The following is a 14664-nucleotide window of genomic DNA, read 5'->3' as shown; positions in this document are numbered from 1 at the left end:
AAAGCAACAACTTCTGGGAAATGAGGCTGCCACAAATTATCTCTTCAGGGCGGGTCTACTCCCAGGAAGAAGAAGGAGAGTAAACCTACCATAAATCCCTCACTCTGCGGAGTTTTATAGCCCTGAAGAAGATGGAAAGACCATTCACATCTGCATAGACAAACATCATCACAAACTTTATCTCTTGTTCTCCTAAAAACCCATTTGTCTTGCCTAAAGAAATTTATTTGTTCTTCCCATAGAAGCCTTTTCTTTCCTCCCACTTTCCCCTATTATATCTCCCCTACTAAGCCTTTAACTATTCTGGGGCACCTGGGTGGCTCAGTGGGTTAAGCATCTGACTCTTGGTTTCAGCTCAGGTCATGATCTCACAGTTTCATGAGGTCGAGCCCCATGTTGGGTTCCATGCTGACAGTACTGAGCCTGCTTGGGATTCTCTGTCTCCCTCTCTCTCTCTGCCCCTCCCCCACTCGTGCTGTCTGTGTCTCTCTAAACAAATAAATAAAGATCTACTTCTTTTGTAAGCTTCCATATACACACAAATAAACTCTTCTCCTGTGATCCTGTTGTTAATCAGTTTAATTTGCATGTCCCAGTCACTAAACGTAAGAGATTCAGAGGAAAAGTTTTGTTACAGAAGGATAACCCCAATTTCTATATTTGGAAACCATGGTTTTCTTTTAAACCTAATATTAACTTAGTATTAAAATCAGCTTGTAGCTGTCACTTAGTACATGACATCCAATAGTTAGGTTTGCTCCCCTAAAATATTACCAGCCTCAAAAGAAAACCAAAAATGCTTTCTAGGATCTACATCCCCCAAATACCTATAGAGTTAGTGGAATGTACTTTAGTACTTTTTGATAATTATTCCTTGACCAGACTTGACCTCCTTGCAGGTGAGGCCTTTTTCTTATTCACTGGTCTAAACGTCACACCAGTAAAGAGGTGCTCAATAAATGTTTGCTGAACTGAATTGATCAGGATTTTGGTTGTAAATTTAATCTTGGCAGGAAGATGAGATTTATGACAACCATGTTTAGACACTTTATGAATCCACTAAAAGTACTATTTACTGGTCAAAATAATACCATTTAAGTACAACTTAAGCCCTATTATCCAGGAACTGCAGGAAACAAACATAACACAAAAAGTACAACCCCCCCCCAACAGGTTATAGAAAAATGAGGGGCTTACACCCCACTGGCAACCTTTTGCCTCTTCCTCAGCCTCCCCACTCTAGCTCAGTCTGTGGAGAAGGAGGGAATGTTTTTATGGCTTCTTTGAAAGAATACACTTACACATAAAAAAAAAAAAAAAGCTTAAATTCCCCCACCTATTTCAAGCCCTTAACAAGGTTAAAAAAAAAAAGAGAGAGAGAGAGAGAGTGACAGGGAAGATTTTGGGATGGGCTACTTCTCTTGTACACTCCCTAGAGTCTTTATGGTATCTTTTTAGGAATGCTTTATCCATCAATTTTACATTTGATATATTTAATTTTTTATTTAAGTATCTTACATTAAAAAAAATATTGTTTTATCATCAGAGTTTTTTTTTAACATAATTTCATCTCTGCACCAATTGGGTAAGGGATTGGGTTGAAAAGAATCTCATAATTCATACTCTTTCATCTCCTTTGGGACAGAAAGGGGTTCTGAAAAGAAAGGCATGGTAAAGCCAAACTCTTAACTTTGTTTTTCATATCTGCACCTGCATCTAGGATTTCTTGAGTATACTTGAAATGGAGAAGTCAAGGAGAGACAACTTCTAACCCTGCCCAAATCCTCCTGTTCTTAGTAGAATATCAAAATACAGTCTGTGTTACAAGCAATAGATGACATACAAAAAGAAAAGATCCATGAAGACAGACACAAAGGGAAGGTAAAAATGAATTTTAATTTTTGCCTGTGTAGCCAAAGGGCTGAGGGGGGTGAGGGGAGGGGGGAAGACAGTGAACAAAGATTCTTTGAAAAGTTACTGATCTCCCAGTGGAAGTTGGAGTTGTTAATTGAGCTGTTCATTCCCAGCCCGTCAATTCACTGTGGTAAGAGATGCGGCCTGTTTCCAGAGGAAGAGGGAAAATTAAGAGCTTCACACAGCTTCCATTATTACATCTTAGATGTATTCTCATCAGCCTCCAAAAAGCAGTCATTACTCTTCACCCACTTAGGACCTGCAGCTGGAAAGACCCGAAGGGCTCAAACGTGACTTGAAGAACTTCAGGGCATCTTCATGACCTTTCAGAGTCCTTAAGTTTAACTCTGTAAAAGTTCCAAAGTCCCCAATTACGAATGATCAAGCAATTATTCAGGTTTAAATAATTTAGCACTAGCTGACTCTCTCGTTTTAATTGCAGAGATAATTTCCCTGAAAGTTTACAATTTGTACTCAGGGGATGGAAGTGAAGGTCAAAATCCACTCAGGGACGGGATTTGAATGGTTTCACCCTCAACAATCCTGAGAGTTGTTTAGTGGATGGTGTCTCTAGCCTCAAAGCACTGACACTTCTTTTGCTTTAGACTGTTGCTTTCATGCTTGTGAATTCACTCCCAGATGACTATAATAGCGAAAAGTCCTTATAAGGTATGAAGGCATACGGTCTGATTACTCCTGTAATTATGTTCAGATTTCTGGTCACAGCACAGAAAACCCTCCACCACTACTCACTCCCTTACATTCCCAGCTTCGCTTTTCAGGCAATACCACCACCTACCCTGCATCTAACTGCACTGGACCATGCAGCATTCCTGAATGCACACATGTCCTCTGGCGACTCCATGTCTGTACATAGTCTGCACCCTCTGCATGAAATTCTCTGCTTGACTTTTTTTTTTTTCTGGCCAGGTAAATTCATTCTTCAATACAAATATTAGATATCACCTCCCATGGGAAGACTTCCTAGATTTCTTTGGGGAGAGTTATTTTGTTCCTTCTGTGCTTCCACAATTCTAAGTACACCCCTTATTTGTGTGATTGGTCTTCCACAACAGAGCTCGAGTTTTTTTTAGGATAAGTTTTCTTCAAGCCTGAGACAGTACCAGGCACATAGGGAGCGTGCAAATAAATGATCATCAAATACACGTGGGTGACTCTCTCACTTCTGAAATCCTGTTAACAGCTCTCAACACTCATGACTAAAAGAGGTGCTGTAACATTTATTGCTCTTTTAATGCTTGCGATTAATACACACTACCTGCCCTGTTTCAAAATGGCATTTTTAATGATTCAATTAAAAACTTAAAAAAAAAAACTGTCCTCCTAATTTACTCCTTCCACTTTCACTGTTTTAAACTTTGCCTCTCATTTTAAGCCAATCCTCTCTGGGAAAATATATCAAACTCTGAACATGGATCCAATTATCTAGGAGCACAATGGTGTTCACACTGGGGCCCTGAGTGTGATTGCACAAGGGACCCAAACACTACGCAGTATCAGGAGACCCAGTAAACTCTTGCCTCTTCCAAGAAATTACTAGGACATAATTAAATTTTACTCACAAAGAAAAAGCTTCCCAGCATTCATTTTCAGACAGCAAATGGAGAAGAGGAAATCTTGATTTTCAAGGAAATAGAAAAAAAAGCAACGCTGTGTGTGTTTCTTCTACAAAGTCCTTTCTTCCTTTCACTCCAAAGCACAAACATTCAGGTCTCGCTTTCTACTCGCTCTATATTTTGCCTTTGTCTTTGTGTCTCATTTAAAACTAGTGGAAATGTGTTGGGAGCCAGATGAGAGATGAGACAAATGACTGGCCTTCAAAGAGTTTACGATCTGTGAGAAAGACCAACATATAACATAACTAACTCAAATACAGGAAGGGGTGACATAATGTGCACTTAATTTGATGGAAGAATCCAAATGAGAGAGTATTTAGTTTTGACTTAATATCAAAGAAGGCCTCTCAGAGAAGGTAGCACTTTAGCACTTAAGGATGAGAAGAAATTATGTAAGTGGCACCATGATCATAGACACAAGGCATGACTTAAATGACATATTCAATAATAGTAAGTATTCCATTGCAATTGGGCTAAAGTGGGAATGAATATAAGGGGATATGTATATGTTAATTCTGAAGGGATCTTTGGAGGCTAAATACTTAAAAACATAGAAGTTATAAAGAGGCATTTACACATTTTTCCCAAGAGTTAACTGATTTTGAACAATCCTAACAACGACTAATAACAAGTAAAGTCGATGGTGTGCATAAACTACATTTTAATTGTCCCTTTAATATATCCCACCAATAGCACCTCTATGGCTTTCCAGCATGCTAGGAGGAATGTCAAAGAATAGATATAATCCAATGGGGAAATCCAGCTAATGTAGAAGACAAGAACAATAACAACAGTACCCTGAGATCTCTGATGGAGTTCTTAGTGTTTTCCTTTCTTTTTTTTCAGATGGAATTTTAATTATAGTTAAGATGCAAATTCCCTCTAACTTGAGGATGGGGGCAGGAAAAAATTTTAGTCATGCATAGTTTTAATTGACTTCAAGGCTTCAGTCCTAGCAGAAAGGCAACTTTCCAACATCAGAACCTGGAAAACCCTACTGCTCAATATATTTTTTCCACTCCAATCTGTTTCCGCTCTTCTACTCCCTGCGTCCTTGGAGCCATAGTGAATGATGGGGGCTATTTGCTGTATTGACTGGCAAAGATGCAAATTCACACAAAAGCAACATCCATCTCTCTGATCACTTAAAGAAAGCTCATTACAAACCAAATAATTCATGAACTAAGGCCCATCCATAAGGAATAATTTGCACTAATTGTACTAATTTAAACTGATAAATTCTACAAGATTCAGAGAGAAAATTCTTGTTATGTCAATATGGAGATAATTTCCAATGTTTTGAAACATAGAATGTCACTAGCAGGTGCCGGCAACTCTGCTTTGTGATATACTTTCCAACACATTAAACATTAGCCCTTGCAAGTAGTTGTGTCCAGCAGCTTCTATGAGCAATCTGTAAGTTGTGCTGTCCCTTGACTGGAAGAGAATGTTATATCCTAGACTCTGGGTTCTCCCTTAGAATTAAACCAAGTCAGGCAAAACATGTCCAGCAGATTCTCTCAAGAACACTCTAGGAATAGAATAGCTGCTGGCTTTTTTACCACCACTAGAAAACAGATTATTCTGCAGGTCATGAGGCAACATAGAACTGCTGGGATACTCAGACCCTGGGCTGATTTCTGACCCAGCTGAGAAGTCATAGAATCCCTCCTGAATCTTGGCTTCCAGCAGCAGAGCTGCTATTTGAGTAACACTCACACTTGCTCAGTTACTCACACTTGTCAGGTCCTGACAATCACAAAGGCATGGGAATGGCGGTGTGAGCAGGACAGCACAGTGGAAAGAATGTGGGGTATGGAACTAAGCAGAGCTAACTCTGATGCTATTGGTTTTTGATGTCAGGTAAGATCATGACCCTTGAACCTCTTATTTACTCACCTTTAAAATAGGGAAAAATGATAGGATTTCTTATAATTATTGCGAGAGTTAAGTTAGACAATGCATGCAGATAATCACATATAGACATTCCCTAAATGGTAATAGTTATAATGACATTAGTGGTCAGGTTATGAGAACAATCTCCACTGGATGATTATACACTGGGTCATCCTAATTGTGTGAATCAATACAAGTCAACACACCTAATATGTAGGGAGGAGAAAAAATATTTCTTAGAACTAAGGGCCTGGAAATCCCTTTTATCAGCTTCTACTGGTTTGTGAATAAGTCAATTCCTTTTTTAGTTGACTAAAGCCAATGTCAAGAGAAAACTAAAGTACATGTTAAAAGTATCTATATATCTATATATCTATATATCTATAGATTGGGGCACCTGGGTGGCTCAGTTGGTTAAGTGTCCAACTCTTGATTTCAGCTCAGGTCATGATCTCATGGTTCGTGAGCGAGCCCCGCATCACGGGGATTCCCTCTCTCTCCCACTTTCTTTCTGCTCCTTCCCCACTTGCTCTCTCTCTCAGAAATAAACTTAGAAAAAATCTATATCTATATATTTCCCCACATTTTAATAAAATAATTACTTATGAAATTAATCTCCATTAGGTAGGAGATATATCCAAATGTCTAGTATAATATCAACATACTCAATAAATATAAGTTCATATTTTAAACAATAAATACAATCAGCTTTTTATTATTTACTACTTATAAAAAAAGTTTGTTTGCCAAGACATAGAGTAGGGTTTCTTTTAGTAAGATAACTTACAGCTGTATGTATTCCTAAATGCTTAAGGATTCATAAAGATATGAATTGATCACCCAGGATTTTAAAAACTTAACTCATACTCTAGCTTTACTTTGGGGAAAAACAGGAAGCAGTTTACACTCTGGAGAATTAAACCTTAACTTGACAAAGCAACTGGCAGTTACTAAGGTTTCAATTTCACCTGCTCTCATGTTTTCAGAAGGAGAACTCTGAATTAACCCAAACTGAAAATAAAATTCCAATTCCAATCTGCCATTTTTGTTTTATTACAGTTCAACTTAATGGGCACCATGGAGCTTTAGGGAAGGTAAGCTGATGAGAATCTTTGAAGATATATAATTTAGAAATGACATTTGGAAGTAAATAAAAACCTTTGGGAAGCTGATTTAATGAAATATAGTCATTGTAGGAGTGTCATTAGGTAAAATTTAAAAATTTTAAAAAACTTGGTTTCCTCCACCTTGAGCACAAAGTCCTTACTCAGCCTCAATCTTTAAAAGGTAGCAGAAAACCTTCAAAATTCCATGGTAAAGATAACGCAAAATAATACTTTTTCAAGATAAAATTTGTAGCAATAGCAAACATGCTTTGGAGCATGCAATAAAATTCTGAAGCAGTATGGAAGCCAGGCTCTAGTGCTGTACTGGTCAAACAAGTCCCCATTCATTTCTCACCTGTTTGCCACACTTATTTCTTCTCCTGGTAAGAAGGGTGTGAGAGGGTGGAAAATGGCAAGAGGAGTGGGGTTCAGTAAAATCTTCATGATTGATTATTGCCTCATTGGCCTCCTTCAGCTCCATTAGGACATAAGAAAAGGAGAAGGAAAGAAACAGACTGGACATTTAAAGTTGTTCGTCTTGTTCAAATTCAGGTGTGATGCTCTATAGAGGGTGACTCAATTATCATTCTATGTAAAGTTTTAATTTGTTCATAGATTCTCAGAAGGGAAAGGATCTTGGAGCTACCTAGTCCTCATCCAGAGCTTAATATTTAATACTTTTCAAACAGTGTTTCATGGAACCCTAAGGTCTTCAATGATACTTCAGTTCCAATCCAACATAAGAAGTACCATGTTTACCTGATTTATATATTTGAACTCCGGGAAAGATTTTATTGGAGTCAGGGTGATCAAGAGTTACAGTTATAGGGGCGTCTGGATGGCTTAGTTGGTTAAGTGTCTGACTTTGACTCAAGTCATGATCTCATGGTTTGTGGGTTCGAGCCCCATGTGGGACTCTGTGATGACAGCTCAGAGTCTGGAGCCTGCTTCTGATTCTGTGTCTTCCTCTCTCTCTGCCCCTCCCTCCCCTGTTCACACTCTGTCTCTCAAAAATGAATAAACGTTAACATTTTTTTAAAGTTACATTTACTACAAAAAAAAATCTACTTTGAAGCCACTGATCTACAGTCCCCAAGTAATAACAATCCCATATAGGAGTACAAATACCTTGGTGGTGAGTAACACACTACCTTATAAGGCAGCCCATGAAAATTTTATACAGTTAAACTGTTAGGAATCTCATTCTTATGAAGACACGATATCTACCTCCTAACAGCCACTCTAATTTTGTCCCCTCAGAGCATAGAAGGAGGTCTAAGCCTTTTCAACATGACGATTTCTCATTAGTGGAGGACAAATGAAAGGATGTCACCATCCTCTATTCCCCACCTAGAGATTTCTAGTTCCTTATGCTTGAAAGGCTTTCAGATCCTTCCACCATGCAAAGCACTCTACTTTGGGCACACTTCAGGATGTTGAGCCCTACACTGTGTTCTTGTATATAAGAGGGATGGGGCTCACTGTCACATCTTTTCCGTCTCCTTCAGTTCCCTTAAGAATAAAGACAACAGTGACCAAACATTTGAAAATGTTTGCTTAGTTCATGAGTCTAGCTTGTACATGGTTGTCAATGGCATAACACAATGGCACTTTTTGAAGATAAATTTTATAGCAACAGGAAACTGCTTTGCCTTAGGGCACAACACGAAGTTTCACAGAAGTATAGCTGTCAGTCTCCAGGGCTTTAATGAGCAAATAGGTCTCTATACTTTTCTCACCTGGTTGCCACATTTGTTTTTCCTCCCATCGGAAAGGAAGGGGAGCTATAGCCTGTCATAATCATTCCAATCATCTTGTAAGTCTCAGATTTTAGCAGCTAGGGAAGAGGAACCTAGCATGACAGTGTCATGAAGGAGGAAAAAAGATTTTGGAATCAGACAAAACTGGACTTAAATTTTGTCTCTTCAGTGGTACCTTTGGAAAATCAGTCCATAATTCTGAACCTCAGTTAATTCATCATGCTATAGAGTTGTTATATTTGGAATAATGTATGTAACAGACTTCTCACGGAGTCTGATACTTTGTAAGCTCTCAATAAATATTATTAAGAGCGTTATAATTTCAAGTATTTATATCTCCTTTATTTTAATAGCACTATTTTCAATGGTATCTCATTTTTATGCTTCAGCATTAGAGAACGGGAACTTCCTACACAAATTTTCAGAGACTCGAAGCTTATACTTTAAGGGTCACCCATTTTTTTCAAGTTGTTATTTAAATTCCAGTTAGCTAACATACAGTGTAATATTAGTTTCAGGTGTAGGATTTAGTGATTCATCACTTACATATAGCACCCGGTGCTCATCACAGCAATTACCCTTATTAATATCCATTACCCGTTTAACCCGTCCCCCCACGAACCTCCCTTCCAGGAACCCTGTTTTTTCTCTGTAGTTGACAGTCTGTTTTCTGGTTTGCCTCTCTTTTTCCTCCCTCTATGTTCATCTGTTTTGTTTCCTAAATTCCACATATGAGTGAAATCATGTGGTATCTTTCTCTGACTTATTTCATTTAGCATAATACTCTCTAAGCTCCATCCACATCATTGCAAATAGCAAGGTTTCATTTCATTCTTTTTTATGGCTGGGTGATATTCCAGTGCATATATATACCACATCTTCTTTATCCATTCATCAGTGATGAATGATAAGGGTTTTTAGGCTCTTTCTATAATATGCAACTGTTGATAATGCTGCTATAAACATCGAGGTGAATGTATTAGAGTCAATCCATTTTAATTGGAATTTATCCTAGAAAATATTATCTACTGCTATGACTGTAAAAAGAAATGATAACCAATTTAAATATTTATGGATATTTTTATCATCATATTTATATGACAGTATTCACAGTATGATGTAGTAATATTATGATGCCTAAAAAAATGTTAAGTGGACGGGACATTTCCCTGTTCACTAACGGGTCTCAGACTTTTATAATATTTGAGATTTTATGCTTTTTTTTAAATGAATATATCCAATGGGCCCGGCTAGCTCAGATGCGTGGCCCATGTATGGTAGCAAATGGAATTAGATGACATACTTCAATAGTATATGGTCACTTATGGTTCTCTTATTTTCATGACATCAATCAGTATTTTGTTTGGAGAAATGTTTGTACTATAATATCTGAAATGAGACCTGCCTGCAATCAACAAAAAAAAATGAAATTTTGTAGCTTTTTTTTCTCAGCAGTAGGAATTCTTCTCATTATGATGGATTTAGTCACATCTCTTAACTGACAGAATGTCATCACTACAGAGTACTGTCCATTGCAGCATGGTCAGCAGCCCATGGGCAGGGAGACTGATTACCTAATGGCAGTTGGTAGCTCAGAAGGTGACAGCAGGCAGCATCCATGCGGGCCGATAGAGCAGCAACCAACACTGGCTACAAGTAGGGTCAGGAGAAGCACTCAGAGCAGAGAAACTGAGAGGTCAAGGTAGTTGATTTAAAACATCTTGCCTAAGATTCACCAACAAGTAAGACTTGCAAGAGACTGAGGTAGTACAGGCAACTTTCTTGTGGTTTTTGTCCCACACTACCAGAAAGTTTTTCAACCATCCTGCTGCTATCAGAAAAATTTCTTCTAACATTTTCTCTAAACTTTAAAAACAAGTAAATAAGCTTTATAACATTACCTAGAATGAATCTATTGATACCGCCTGAGAGCTAAAGGATACTGTTCTCATTTATTTATTTATTTTTGAGACAGAGACAGAACATGAGCAGGGGAGGGGCAGAGAGAGAGGGAGACAAAGAATCTGAAGCAGGCTCCAGGATGAGTTGTCAGCACAGAGCCAGACGCAGGAGTCGAACCCACAGACCATGAGATCATGCCCTGAGCTGAGGTCGGACGCTCAACTGACTGAACAGCCCAGGAGCCCCAACTAGAGGATACTTTTTTTTTTTTAATTTTTTTTTTCAACGTTTATTTATTTTTGGGACAGAGAGAGACAGAGCATGAACGGGGGAGGGGCAGAGAGAGAGGGAGACACAGAATCGGAAACAGGCTCCAGGCTCCGAGCCATCAGCCCAGAGCCCGATGCGGGGCTCGAACTCACGGACCGCGAGATCGTGACCTGGCTGAAGTCGGACGCTTAACCGACTGCGCCACCCAGGCGCCCCTAGAGGATACTTTTTAAAGTGTAGCCTAAAATCTTAACCATTAGGCCATATGGCACCTGTTTGTAACTGGACAAATTCATAGAAGAAATGTGCAGACAGAGGTGAAACCAAACTAAATCAACTTTGCTTCCTAAACAGACACTAGTTGTACATTTCCACCAGGTGTCTGAGAATCATGACAGACATCCATTCCATCATCTTGATTAATTGCATAGCATATATTTTATAAAAACATCTAGGGCTAAGAAAAAGTTCTATTTTGAAAATCAGAGCAAAACCAACTGGGAGACTGACAGTTCTGGAAGCATTTCCAAGCCTCCTGAAACTTCACAGATTCAGTTTTCAGGCCAATAAGTTATCACTGCAGCTTGATGGTCTCTCCAGGGTCCTATCTTCTGTAATATGGATGTTTATGATATTTGCCATTGTTGTAGTTAAGATTAATTAAAAATAGTGTAATTTTAAAATACAGTTAGCTGAATTACATGAGCTAACACGGAACATTTAAACAGCACATGATTACATTCAAACAGCTGGTGGGCTATAGCATAGAAAGAGATTTTAAAAACAGGCATTTAAGTTTTGTGTGAATATAAGAACAGATACTTCTTTTGGGAAGCACTAGTGCTAAATTACTGATCCAGTGATAAAGTCATCAAATAAGTTGTCAATAAATACTTAAGTGAGTGGGAGGAGCCAAGACAGTGGAACAGCATGGAAGTTTTTTGTGTGTCTCCGTCCATGAAATACAGACAGACCAACACTTAACCATCCTACACACCTAGAAAACTGATTGGAGGATTAACGCAACAATCTGCACAACCTGAACCACAGAATTCAGCAGGTACGCAGCGCAGAGAAGTGAACTTGGGGAGCGAGAAGGCGCAGGAAGGGAGGTGCTTTTGCAAGTGGATAGAGGACGGAGAATGGTGGGGGGAGAATACGGGAAAAGCACCCCTCCCCAAAAGCAGCTGTAGAGAAAATGGAAAATTGAAAACAGCTGCAGGGACTAAACTAAAAAGGGAGAAAGGAGAAAGGAGAAAGGAGAAATGAGAGGGTTTAAATTCCATTAAGACTGCAAACAAGGGAGTGCAGTCTGCAACTCCACAGCTCCATACCTGGTGGTGCTCTGGTGGGAAGGGTGAATCCCCAGGAACAGAGTAGGGGCCGGGAGGATCTCGGGCCACACGGGGAAAAGCAGTTCCACTGCTGGAAGGACATTTGGTAGAGACTGTTGAAGCCACCTGGTCCCAGCAGACCCCAGAAGGCGGCCACGTTCGCCGCTGCTGGAACAAGGTCCTTAAGGGTGAAGCCTGGTGCCAGATGTGTGATGTGATCTTCCATAATCCCTGAAACGCTGCTGCTACACTATCTCGTGAACTTTTTCTGGGGCGGGCTGGCACCCGGCTGCCGTCTCAAGCCACCAGCAGCAGCAGGGCTCAGCAAGCATTCCTGGGTGCAGCCGACATTCGGCCATTGCTCATTCGGCCACTGCTCGGTGAGACCCTCCCACAGAGGGGCGGAGCGGGTCAAAGCCGCAGTCCTTCAGAAGGAAGGGGCTGGGGAAAACAGCCGCATCTGAGACAAAACCGGGGAGAGAGGTACTGCCTGGGGCCTGGTCACGGAGAGTGAAAAAGAGGGGAGTGGAGGAAAGCTGAAGACAGAGGACGGGCACGCGATTGCTAATCTGGGAGAACAGACTGGGTAGCTGGGTGGTGCCATCTTTCACCGCTGCTGCGCTTGCGCATATGCACCTATGAGCTCCACCACAACACTCCACCACAGTAAGCTAGCAGCGCCATCTAGTGGAGAGCAGAGCCATTACACTGAGCCACGCCCAAATGGGCCAACCTCTCTCTTCAAGAACACAAACCTCACCGCCCGTTTCCTTTATGGACTATAAAGCGCTACATAGACTGACTTCTAGGGGAAAATGAAGTAATTTCAGTCCTACTTCAATCTGTTAGCAGGTCCATCTACTCAATTTTCTTTCTTTTTTTTTCTCTTTTACACTTCTTTTGCTTGAATACAGAAAGAAAAAATTCATTTTTATTTTCAAGTTTTATTAAAAATATTTTTCTTTAATTTTTATTACTACATTTTTCACTTTTGTGTAAATTTTTTCAAATTCTATTTTACTTCCATCATTTTATTTTAGTCTACTAGTGTATTAATTTTTTCAAATTTCCAAATGATTTCCTTTTTTTCTTTTTTCTCTTTTTCATCTTTTTCTTTTTCTTGAATATAGAAAAAGAAAAAATTCATTTTTATTTTTAAGTTTTAATAACAATATTTTAATTTTTTCTACTATATTCTTTACTTCTGTGTATATTTTTTCAAATTCTATTTTACTTCCATCATTTTATTTTAGTCTACTACAGTGTATTCATTTTTTCAAATTCTCTAACGATTTCCTTTTTTTTCTCCCCCACCCCTTTTTTTTTCTCAAATCTGTCAAACCACTTTCAACACCCAGACCAAAACACACCTAGGATCTAGCATCATTTATTCAATTTGTGTGTGTGTGTGTTTAATTTTTAATTTTAATATTTTTTAAATTTAATTTTTTTATTTTAATTTTTCTACTTCATTACTTCCTTTTCTTCCTTCAAAATGACAAAACAAAGGAATTCACCCCAAAAGAAAGAGCACGAAGAAACGACAGCCAGGGATTTAACCAACACACATACAAGCAAGATGTGTGAACCAGAATTTAGAATAACGATAATAAGAATACTAGCTGGAGTCGAAAATAGATTCTAATCCCTTTCTGCAGAGACAAAAGACATAAAAGCTAGTCAGGATGAAATTAAACATGTTATAACTGAGCTACAATCACGGAGGGATGCAGCAGTGGCAAGGATGGATGAGGCAGAACAGAGAATCAGCAATATAGAGCACAAACTTATAGAGAATAATGAAGCAGAAAAAAAGAGGGAGATTAGGGCAAAAGACACGAATTGAGAATTAGAGAAATCAGTGACTCATTAAAAAGCAACAACATCAGAATCATAGGAGTCCCAGAAGAGGAAGAGAAAGAAAAAGGGGTAGAAGGATTATGTGAGCAAATCATAGTGGAAAAATTTCCTAACCTGGGGAAAGACACAGACATCAAAATCCAGGAAGCACAGAGGACTCCCACTAGATTCAACAAAAACCGACCATCAACAAGGCATATCATAGTCAAATTCACAAAATACTCAGGCAAGGAGAGAATCATGAAAGCAGCAAGGGAAAAAAAGTCCCTAACCTACAAGGGAAGACAGATGAGGTTTGCAGCAGACCTATCCACAGAAAGTTGGCAGGCCAGAAAGGAGTGGCAGGATATATTCAGTGTGCTGAATCAGAAAAATATGCAGCCAAGAATTCTTTATCCAGCAGGGCTGTCATTCAAAATAGAAGGAGAGATAAAAAGTTTCCCAGACAAACAAAAATTGAAGGAGTTTGTGACCACTAAACCAGCCCTGCAAGAAATTTTAAGGGGGGGGGGGAATCTCTGAGGGGAGAAAAGATGAAAAATATATATATATCATATGATATATATATACTATATATGTGTATATATGTATATGTATGTGTATATGTATATGTATGTATATATACATATGTATATGTACATATACATATACATATGTATATGTACATATGTATATGTACATATATGTATATGTACACTATATATGTGTATATAGTATACACATATGTATGTATATATGTATATACATAGTGTATGTATATATACACTATATATGTGTATATATATACTATACATATATACACATATAGTGTATATATACATATATACACATATATAGTGTATATATATATATACTAAAAGCAACAAAGATTAGAAAAGAACAGAGAACACCACCAGAAACTCCAACTCTACAAGCATCATAATGGCAATAAATTCATATGTTTCAGTACTCACTCTAAACGTCAATGGACTCAATGCTCCAATCA

At 38.6% G+C, this 14664-nt stretch overlaps 1 long non-coding RNA gene across 1 annotated transcript; it reads right to left on the bottom strand.

The window, feature by feature from the left end:
* Window positions 1–1877: 1877 nt before the first annotated feature.
* On the bottom strand, window positions 1878–11871 carry LOC122467973. The gene is made up of 3 exons (XR_006293115.1): window positions 11820–11871; window positions 6909–7022; window positions 1878–2261 (listed from the first exon to the last, which is right to left on the bottom strand). It is a non-coding gene; the product is annotated as an uncharacterized LOC122467973 (long non-coding RNA).
* Window positions 11872–14664: the final 2793 nt, after the last annotated feature.

The sequence above is a fragment of the Prionailurus bengalensis genome, chromosome B3 (assembly GCF_016509475.1).
Source record: "Prionailurus bengalensis isolate Pbe53 chromosome B3, Fcat_Pben_1.1_paternal_pri, whole genome shotgun sequence".
Classification (NCBI taxonomy): Eukaryota; Metazoa; Chordata; class Mammalia; order Carnivora; family Felidae; genus Prionailurus; species Prionailurus bengalensis.
The sequence above is the reverse complement of the archived record's forward strand: the minus strand, read 5'-3'. Positions and strand labels throughout refer to the sequence as shown.